The following is an 11,843-nucleotide window of genomic DNA, read 5'->3' on the forward strand; positions in this document are numbered from 1 at the left end:
AAGTGTTTTAAAGTTTTCCTCAAATAGGTTTTGCACATTTCTTAAGCTTACCTTCATTATTGCTGTTTGAAGGTGGCTTTCCTTTACCATTATCTTCTCTAACTGGTTATTGTTAGTGTACATGAAGGCTATTGATTTCTGTATCTTAATTTTTATACTGCTAGCTTGCTTAGTAAAATCGTGGTTGAAAAACTGGATAACCATATGAAAAAAAAATTCAGCTCAACTCCTTTCTCACAATATACACAAAATCAATTTGAGGCATATTGTAGATCTGTCACCACGGTTTGTGCTCTGAGTTCTTGGCTTTTGTGTAAATAAAAATTAACACCAGGATGGGGCTGGGTGCAGTGGCTCGCCTGTAATCCCAGCACTTTGGGCTGGCCGTTTTTCTTATTAAGCTAAACACACACATACCCTGTGATCTAGCAATTCCTCTCTTAGGTGTTTACCCAAGATAAATAAAAGTCCTCAAAAAGACTTGTGCAAGAATGTTCATAGCAGCTTTATTGATAGTAGTTCCAAACAGGAAATAGCCCAAGTTTTATCAACAGAAAAATGGATAAATGAACCTAAGCATATTTATACAGTGGAACACAACTCAGCAATGGAAAGGAATGAACTACCAATCCACAATACAAGGAGGACAAATCTCAAAAACATTATAGAAAAAGAAGCCGGCTACAAAAGAGTATACACACTGTATGATTTCACTTACATGAAGTTCTAACACAAATGAAACGGTTCTATGGTGGAAAAAATCCTAACAGTTATTGCTTTAGGAGTATAGAAGCCAGGATTGACATGAGAACATGAGGGAATTGCTGTGGTGATGATACCATCCTGTAACCATAAGTTTTGGCCTATGTGTCTCAAACCCTTGCATAAAAGATATGTGCATTTCACATTATATTTTACCTAATAAAAACCATAAGTAAAAGTTTAACTTTACTTGATATGTATACTGAAATATTTCGGTGTGAAATACACTGATGTCTTCAACTTATCTCAAAATGTGTCAAAAATAAGATGAGTTTATGGATGAGATGAATAGATACGTACTGATAAAATGTTAGTTGTAGATCCCAGGTGGTATATGAATGTTGACTGCAAAATGCTTTCAACTTCTGTGTTTGAAAATTTCCATATTAAAATATTGAAAGCCCAAAAGTGGAAGGGAGGAGGAAGGGAGAAAGGGAAAAAAAGGAGAAAGGAAAGAAATAATTACTCATAAGCTGAGAGAATTTGATCTGTGGAAACAGACCTTTCAGGCTAACAATTTATTTCTGCTACCAAATAAATAGTCTCTAAGGTGATCATACACAGACAGTATATGGTGGTTTTGGAAGACTAATTTGCTTTTGTTTAAAAGTTATTTCTAGGTCCTTGATCTGGGAAGGGGGAAAATATGTATTATTCACAGCTGTGATTAACAAGAAAGAAAATTTAAAACTGTATAGTTGTAATTAGCTTAAACAACAGTAAAAAGAACAAAAGCCTCAAAAAAGAAGAAAATCCTGCCATGTGTGACAACAAGGATGAACCTAGAGGATATTATGCTAAGAGAAATAAACCCCAAGGCACAGAAAGGCAAATACTGCATGACCTCACTCATGTATGGAATTTCAAACAGTCAAACTCATAGAAACAGAAAGTAGAAAGGTGGTTGCTATGATCTAAGAGGGAGCAGAGAAATGGGATTTTGAACAAAGTGTACAAACTTTTGGTAAAAAGTTTGGGAGATCAAATGTACAGCATGGTGATTATAGTTAATAATATCTACTTGAAATTTGCTATAAGTCTTAAGTGTTCTCACTGCAAAACATGTAACTATGTGAGGTGATGATACAGGAATTAAGAAGGAATTAGGCAGATAGCAAGGGCATGGGAGCCCTCGGTAAGGCTTTTCTTTTTAATGAAAAGCAGCCCCAAATCATCTTCTAGCAAAGAGCAGCCTGTAAAGTCAAGCCTCAGATATAGGCAAGCCAGCTAGGAGCTTGCAAGGGTGAATGCTGGCAGAAACTAGGGACTAGACATGTTCAAGATGGCGGCTCCATCTTCCCTTCTCTTTGTCAGCCACGTGTACAGTAAAGAGCAGACAAGATGGCACCGATCAACTGGAAAGTCCATTTGCCATAACTGTAGAGTGAGCTATAATCACCATTAATGTTTACCCCCATTTTGTTAAAAAATAATACAACAATATAAAAAGCAAGATGAATATCAAGAGCGAAAAGTAATTAGTTACAGTATTCATGGTGTCCTTGAGCATATAAAACAAAACTAGTTTTTCAGATTAGGCCTACTACTTGTGGGTTGTCATAAAATGGTATTCTGGCAATGGAAGGAAGAAGCTGACAGCAAGTAACTTCATGTTTCTAGTATTTTTATGATATCCCTTATTATAGGCCATTAGTGTAATGCCAAAGTGGAATTCATTACAAGCAATTCGGCTGGGCATGGTGGGTCACGCCTGTAATCCCAGCACTTTGGGAGGCTGAGGCGGGTGAATCAAGAGGTCAGGAGATCGAGACCCTCTTGGCCAACATGGTGAAACCCTTTCTCTATTAAAATACAAAAAATTAGCCTGTAGTCCTAGTACTCAGGAGGCTGAGGCAGGGGAATCGCTTGAACCTGGGAGGTGGAGGTTGCAGTGAGCCAAGATCATGCCACTGCACTTCAGCCTGGGTGACAGAGTGAAACTGTCTCAAAAAAAAAAAAAAGCAATTCTCCACAGACTGGGAGAAAATATCTGCAAAAGACATTTATGATAAAGGACTATTATAAAAAACTTGTGATATGATTTGGATATTTGTCCCCACCCAAATCTCATGTTGAATTGTAATCCACAGTGTTGGAGGTGGGGTCCGCTTGGGTCATGTGGGCGGATCCCTCATGGCTTGGTGTTACCTTCACCATAGTGAGTGAGTTCTCACGAGATATGGTGGTTTAAAAAAATGTGTGGTACCTCTCCCACACCCCACTCTCTTGCTCCCATTCTCGCCATGGGATTTGCCTGCTCCCTTTTTGCCTTCTGTAATGACTGGAAGCTTTCCATGGCCTCCCCAAAAACATATGCCCCTATGCTTCCTGTGTAGCCTGCAGAACTTCTGGGCCAATTAAATCTCTTTTCAAATAACTTACTCAGTCTCAGTTATTTCTCTATAGCAGTGAAAAAATGGCCTAATACAGTAAACAAATAACTTTTTCTTTTGTTTTCTTGAGATGGAATCGTGCTCTGTTACCCTGGCTGGAGTACAGTGGTACAATCTCGGCTCACTGCAACGTCCACCTCCTGGGTTCAAGCAATTTTCCTGCCGGGATTACAGGTGCGCACCATCATGCCCAACTAACTTTTGTATTTTTGGTAGAGGAGTTTCATCATGTTGGCCATGCTGGTCTCAAACTCTTGACCTCAGGTGATCTGCCTGCCACGGCGTCTTAAAGTGCTGGGATTATAGGTGTGAGCCACCATGCCTGGCTGCAAAGAACTCTTAAAACTCAACAATAAGTAAATAGCCCAATTAAAAAAACTGGTTAAAGTCCTCATATCGCCAAAAAAACATATACAGATGGTAAATAATCACATGAAAAGATGATTCATATTATATGTCATCAGGGAAATATAAATCTAAATTAAAATGACAATGAGATACCATTATGTACCCATTAGAATGGCCAAAAGCCAGAACACTGACACCACCAAATGTTGATGAGGATGTGGAGCAACAGGAGCTATATTACTCATTGCTGGTGGGAATGCAAAATGGTACAGCCACTTTGAAAGACAGTGGCAGTTTCTTACAAAACTAAACATACTCTTAGCTGGACTCAGTGGTGCACACCTGTATTTCCAGCACATTGGGAGGCCAAGGCAGGTGGATCACAAGGTCAAGAGATTGAGACCATCCTGGACAACAAGGTGAAACACTGTCTCTACTAAAAACACAAAAATTAGCCAGGCGTGGTGGCAGGCGCCTGTAGTCCCAGCTACTTGGGAGGCTGAGGCAGGAGAATCACTTGAACCCAGGAGGCAGAGGTTGCAGTGAGCCGAGATCGCGCAACTGCACTCAGCCTGGTGACAGAGTGAGACTCCATCTCAAAAACCCCCAAAACCAAAAACCAAAAAACATACTGTTACTATATGATGCATATGGTACCAATACCAAGCATGGTCCTTGGTATTTAGTCAAAGGAATTGAGAACTTGCATCAACACATAAACCTGCACATGTATGTTTATTTATAGCACATTTGTTCATAATTACAAAACTTGTAAGCAATCAAGTTGTTCTTCAGTAGGTGAATGGATGAAATGTGTTACATGTAGACAATGGAATGTTAAATTTAATTCTAAAAAGAAATGAGCTATCAGGCCATGAAAATATGTGGAGGAACCTTAAATGCGTATTTCTAAGTGAAAGAAGCCAGTCTGAAAAAGCTAAATACTGTATCATTCTGACTATATGACATTCTGGAAAAAGCAAACCTATGGAGACAGTAAAAAAGGTCAGTGATTGCCAAGGGTTGATAAAGAGGGAAGGCCGAATAGGAGAAACACAGAGCATTGTTAGGGCAGTGAAACTATTCTGCATGATACTCTAATGGTGGATAAATGTGGATACAGTTGTCCAAACACATAGAAAGTATATCAAGTGTTACCCTAATGTAAACTGTGGACTTTGGGCAATAGTGATGTATTAGTGTACTAGTGTGTGTTCATCAATTGTAAAAAATGTACCACTCTAGCGGAGCATGCATAGGGGAAGGGAGTATATGAGAAATCTCTATACCCTCCTCTTTTTTTTTAATGGAGTTTTGCTATTGTTGCTCAGGCTGGAGTGCAATGGCGCGATCTCAGCTCATTGCAACCTCCGCCTTCTGAGTTCAAGCGATTCTCCTGCCTCAGCCTTCGGAGTAGCTGAGATTACAGGCATGCACCACTGCACCTGGCTAATTTTTGTATGTTTAGTAGAGACAGGGTTTCACCATGTTGGCCAGGTTGGTCTCGAACTCCTGACCTCAGGTAATCCACCCACCTCGGCCTCCCAAAGTGCTGGGATTATAGCCATGAGCCACCGTGCCCGGCCTCTTTATCCTCCTCTTGACTTTCCCATGATTCTAAAACGTCTCTTAAAAAAATACAGTCTTTACACCAGAAGTAATTCTCTCTCTCTGTGTGTGTGTGTGTGTGTGTGTGAGGAGGGGTAGGCAAATCAATTCAGTCCACAAATACAGTTTTCATGATGATCTCACTTTTATCTAGGGATACATGTTTGACTAGAGAAATAGAGGCTTCTTAGCCTTCAGGTGCTTCTCTATAAATATTACATCTCTCAGCTGAGCCTTCCATAAGTATGAGCAACTGTGAGTTTGAGGGTATGTTCTCTGCAAAATCCTTAGAGCACAACTATTCTGTGTTTGCCGACGTACAGAGTCATGTTCTTAAAAGTCAACCCAAATGAAAGATAAGCCGTGATGGGGTGCAGTGGCTCACGCCTGTAATCCCAGCACTTTAGGAAGTTGAGGTCGGGAGTTCAAGACCAGCCTGACCAACATGGAGAAACCCTGTCTCTTCTAAAAACACAAAATTAGCCAGGCGTGGTGACACATGCCTATAATCCCTGCTACTCGGGAGCCTGAGGCAGGAAAATCACTTCAACCAGGGAGTCGGAGGTTTCAGTGAGCCGAGGTCACACCATTGCACTCCAGCCTGGGCAACAAGAGTGAAACTCCATCTCAAAAAAAAAAAAAAAAAAAAAGATGAGCCAAACAGGAACTGTCAAATAGAAAACCACTGACTGCCCTTCTGTGTGGAGGTAGGCCAAGGGAATATTCACTGTCAGGACCAATGAAACTCTTGGGAAGCAAGTTGTGGCCTGCACAGAGATGAATCAGACCCCTAAACTCTAAACTAGAGAGCATCACCATCATGATTTTAGGCTGCAAAACTTCAAAACAATGAAACTTCAGTCATGAAAAAGGTCAGGAAAGATCCAGCTTTGAACAATGAAACTTCCTAATGAGTCAGCTACCAAAGATAAACCAGTTTAAAAGATACACCTAGCTAACTGAATGAATAAACTTACTGTACAGGATTGTTATTGCCAAACTTGATAAATGTTGGGGAATGTCTACTCAGAATGGTGATTTTGATTTTTTTTCCAGATGGGGTCTTGCTCTGTTGCCAAGGCTGCAGTGCAGTGTTATAGCTCACTGCAGCCTCAACCTCTCGGGCTCATCCTCCCACCTCAGCCTCCCAAGTAGCTGGGGCTAATGGTACGCACTGCCACGCCCTAAAGATTTTTGTATTTTTAGTAGAGATGAGGTTTTGCCATGTTATCCAGACTAGTCTGCGACTCCTGATCTCAAGTGATCCGCCTTGGCCTCCCAAAACGTTGAGATTACAGGCGTGAGCCTCTGCGCCCAGCCTGAAGCTTCTCTTTTGTAGTTGTCATGCTTAGCTTGTTACAATAAAACCTTCTGCTAATGGGGATAGATAAAGCATCTGTCTTCTTACTTCAAAGTGATAATGTTATGAAAGTACTGCTCAGTCTCAGTGGTACTTTTGTAACTTAGTATCACTTTGAAGTAGTAAATGGATGCTTTATGTCAGAATTTCCTCAGAAATTCAGGAAAAGCCAGTACACATGACTTGTTGGCTGAATCAGAAAATGCCCATCAGGCTAAATGGAGCACAGTATTCCTGATCCTGCCATTCTTATTTAATGGGAGACTAGGGGTGACTGAATACAAATTTAGGCAAAATGCTAAATGGTCAAGTGTTAAAATCAATATTTACCTGAAGCCAAGGCCTAAACTAAATAATGCTATCAGAAAATTTCTGGAATGCAACAGTAAATTCAAAATTGTATTGAAACGTTATTAAATGTTTTTGTTAAAAATGAGGTTTTCAGCAACACAAGGTGGCTCACACCTATACTCCCAACACTTTGGGAGACTGAGGCAGGAAGATCGCTTGAGGCCAGGAGTTCAAAACTGGCTGCCTGGGCAACAAAGCAAGACACCATCTCCACAAAAATAGTTTAAAATTATCCAGCTGTGGTAGCACAGCCTGTAGTCCCAGTGATATGGGAACTGGGCAGGGAAGTGCTGGGTAGAGAAAGGTGGGGTCCCTGTTGAGGGCTCCACCCTCGGGCCTGTGCCTTTGGACCTGAATGAGGACAGGTGTTTTTGTTTTCACACCCAAAAAGTTGCCTTTTGGCCTGCCATGCCCCTGTTCTTCTGCCATCCTGTGCCCATTAAAACCTAAGACCTAGCAGGCACAGACGCAAGCAGCTGGACATTGAGAGGAGCAGAGGAACACACCAGTAGACACCAGCAGACCAGCAACAGTGGGGTGGCGAAGATGCCACCGGGAGTTCCGCCCTGGGCGGCTGGAGTAGAGTCCTGGCACTGGGTGGCCCGACTCCAGGGGAAGACTACTTTTCCACTCCATTCCCAGATTCCAGCGCTCCATCCATCTAGCTGAGAGCCACCTCCGCTATTCAATAAAACCCTGCACTCAACTTTGCGGCCCACATATGATCTGATTCTTCCGGCACACTGGGCAAGAACTCAGGCTGTCACATACTTCCCCCTGTCCTTGTGATAAGGCAGAGGGTCTGCTGAGCTGACTAGCACAAGCCATGGGACACACACCCCTGAGGCTTCAGGAGTCCTTTCGTGGGGCCAGAGCCCAAAAGCACTCCCCATGGCCTCTGCACCTGCTTGTCAGCATGCTCCCCCTAGGGGTTTGAGGAGCAGGGCACAGAAGAAGGGGACCACACCTCTGTCGCATACTCTGCAAGGGGGATAAGAGAACTCTCTCATTTCACCAGCTAGTAGAGAGGCTGAGGCAGGAGGATCACTTGAGCCCAGGAGTTCCAGGCTGCAGTGAGCTGTGACTGTATCACTACACTCCAGCCTGGGCAACAGAGTGAGGCCTTGTCTCAAAGAAAAAAAAAAGTTTTCACATTGAATATTTTTATTAGTATATATATATAGAGAGAGAGAGAGAGAGAGATAGAGAGAGACAGTCTTGTTCTGCCACCCAGGCTGGAGTGCAGTGGTAAGATCTTGGCTCACTACAACCTCTGCCTCTCAGGCTCAAGCGATTCTCATCATGCCTGGGCCTCTCAAGTGGCTGGGATTACAGGCGCCTGCCACCACCCATGGCTAATTTTTGTATTTTTTCTAGAGACGAGGTTTCACCATGTTGCCCAGACTGGTCTGGAATTCCTGACCTCAAGTGATCCACCCACCTTGGCCTCCCAAAGTGCTGGGATTACAGGTATGAGTCACCATGTCTGGCCAATATAACATACTTTTAAATGACTTTTTTTTTGGTGTACAGGTTTCTAAGAAGTTCATAAACAGTTTTATGATGTCATTTTTCTGAATTTTTCCTCTTTCCCTCTCTGCCATCTTTCTCATACTTTCAGGTTTCTAAGCCTTCCATTTTGAGTTCTCTGGCACAAAAACTGGGATTTTAGTCCATTCTGCCATGTATTAATATTTCATGTGACTGTGCCCATGGCTGGAAGGAAAGAGAGAGAGGGAAACAAACCAATGGGTGTTTGCTCTCCCGTCTTGTTTCCACACCTCCTCAGAGTTACAGGCCTCTGCAAGGCCCTTCTAGTGCCGCAGCCACTGCTGCTGTCCACGCTGTGATAGGATTGCAAGTTTTCTTTGAATTCTCGTCTTCTTTTCCAATATGGCTGCTACCACCTACTACAGAGTTCTCAAATAGATGCTGCATGCATTCCATCCAGGTTTTATAGCTGCATTCAGTGGGAGAGGCAGGGTGGAATGAGCTTCTACATCTTAACTAGAATGAAAACCAGCTCTTGATGTTTTATACAATCTTTTGAAAGAAATTTGTCTTTGAACATTGGACTAGATGTGTTCACAGAGCAATGTAATAGACTCTTAAGATACTGGCTGGGCGTGGTGGCTCACATCTGTAATCCCAGCACTTTGGGAAACTAGAGGTGGGGAATTCATGACCAGCCTGGCCAACATGGTGAAATCCTGCCTCTACTGAAAATACAAAAATTTGCTGGGTGTGGTGGCAGGTGCCCGTAATCCCAGCTACTTGGGAAGCTGAGGCGAGAGAATTGCTTGAATCTGGGAGGTGGAGGTTGCAGTGAGCCGAGATCACGCCACTGCACTCCAGCTTGAGTGACGGAGCGAGACTCCGTCTCAAAGAAAAAAACAAAAACAAAAATTATCTGTGATTTGCTACTTGTATCTTAGCATTCATTGCATGTATGCATCCAGTCAACCCCCGGAAGCAGATTTGCCTAGCTGACCTACAGTTGACCATAGACCATGAAGGAGCCCAGCTGAGCCCAGAAGAACTGCCCAGCTGAGCCCAAATCAAATGGACAAACTGATAGCCAAATAAATGGTGGTTTATTAAAACCCTTCAGTAATAAATGGTGGTTTATTAAAGTAATAATAAATGGTGGTTTATTAAAACCACGAAGTTTTGGGGTCGTTTTAAAAATAACCTAGCAATAGCTAACTGCTACTGTAAGCAAAGTACAGCAAAAACATTAATTCATTGTGCTGTGTCATTTTAAAAAGAATTTCTCCTTTTTTTTGCATGTCCAATGGTACAATGCACAAAATTTTAACAGTAGCACAGCTAATAGTAACGCTAATCATTTCTGCACCCAGTAGAATATAATTCAGATAAAACATTTTCCAGTAACTTAATTTTTAGAAGGAATTTTGTTCCTGCGATTCATAGCTTGGGCACATCTCAAAAATCTTTCAATTTCAACTGCTGAAAATGGTTGGCAGTCTATAAGCATCATTTCAACAAGTTTTGTTTAGATTCTTAAACTCCATAGACTTAACACAATAAGGAAGTGCCTTAAAGGATTCCTGCAAAGTCTGTTGTTTTGAAGCTTGCTTAATGAGAATCAAATGAGCATTGGTTACCTTGTCGCTACACTTTCTCATCTTTATAGTCACTATATTATTACTATATTTGGATGAAACATGATTTATCATGTCTGCTGTATGTGATTTTAGATTTTTTTTCCTCATGAAATTCCGAGGTAGAAAAGTTGACATTTAGCTTTTATTTTGTCTTCATAATCTATGAACTATTTTCAAATTAGGCTTTTTCTTAAAACACTCATGGCCTGATAATTAAACAATTAAAAAATAAATAATTTTTTTTTTGAGAGAGTCTCTCTCTGTCACTCAGGCCGGAGTGCAATGGCACGATCTCAGCTCACTGCAACTTCCACCTTCCAGGTTCAGGCGATTCTCCTACCCTCAGCCTCAAGCGTAGCTGGGACTACAGGCATGTGCCACCACAACCAGCTAATTTTTGTATTTTTAGTAGAGACAGGGTTTTGCCACGTTGGCCAGGCCAATGTTGAAATCCTAACCTCAGGGGATCCACAGACTTGGCCTCCTAAAGTGCTCAGATTACAGGCATGAGCCACTGCGCCCAGCCAATAAAGTTATTTTATTTTTACTCTTTTTTTTTTTTTTCAGGCAGTGTCTCGCTCTGTCACCAGGCTGGAGTGCAGTGGTGCGATCTCGGCTCACTGCAAGCTCTGTTTCCTGGGTTCAAGCAATTCTCCTGCCTCAACCTCCTGAGTAGCTGGGACTACAGGTGTGCGCCACCATGCCCAGCTAATTTTTTGTATTTTTAGTAAAGACGGGTTTTCACCGTGTTGGCCAGGATGGTCTCGATCTCTTGACCTTGTGATCTGCCCACCTCAGCCTCCCAAAGTGCTGGGATTACAGGTGTGAGCCACTGTGCCCAGCAAATAAAGTTGTTAAAGGTTATTTTGTTTATTGTTCTGAATGCCAATACAAAGTAATAATTCTACAAATATTAGAATTATATCGAATTTATTTTTGTTTTGTAATTTAAAAAATTATTTGCTCAAAAAGAATATGATTATCTTAAATGTATTTGGCTACTGCATATTATCATGTTTTATTTTATTTTTGGTTTTTGAGACAGGGTCTCACGCTATGGCTCAGGAAGGAGTGCAGTGGTGCAATCATAACTCACTGTAACCTCAAACTGTTAGGCTCAAGTGATCTTTCCACCTTAGCCTCCTGAATAGCTGGGACTAGATGTGTGCCACCACACCTGGCTAATTTTTAAAAAAAGGGTTTTGTAGTCTAAAACTCCTGGGTTCAAGCAATCTTTCCACTTTGATCCCCCAAAGTGCTGGGATTACAGGCATGAACCACAATGTCTGGCCTTTAATATTTGAATTGAGTGTTCACCTATTTTCCTATTTATTAATAATTTTTTGTAAGTTCCTGTGTTTATACATAAAATTAGATGCTTTCATAATCACCATTAAATATTGTAGCACTTAACTCCTGCCATAATAAATATATATATTTATACTTCAAATGACTGAAACATTTCAACATATAGGGAGGTTTTCATCCCAATTGATATCTAGAATGCTTACCTATATTTGAAAATATTTAGATATTAAAAATAAATCTAAATTATATTCTTCGTTAATATTACTGACAGTTTGGTACTGATTATATATGATGATAACAGATAAGATCACATCTTGCACCAGTTCTGGGATGGCAGAAGTAATGTTGAGGTAGACATTTGGCCTTCCAAAGGGTAAAGCCAAAGGTGAGAGCAGATTTTGGTCAAATATTAAGGCCAAAGCTAACTCTTCTTTTCTCTTCTCTTCAGTCTCACTCTGTTGCCCAGGCTGGAGTGCAGTGGCGTGATCTCAGCTCACTGGAACCTGTGCCTCCATGGTTCAAGCGATTCTCCTGCCTCAGCCTCCTGAGTAGCTGGGATTACAGGCACCTGCCACCACGCCTGGC

This window comes from Callithrix jacchus, chromosome X (assembly GCF_049354715.1).
Source record: "Callithrix jacchus isolate 240 chromosome X, calJac240_pri, whole genome shotgun sequence".
Classification (NCBI taxonomy): Eukaryota; Metazoa; Chordata; class Mammalia; order Primates; family Cebidae; genus Callithrix; species Callithrix jacchus.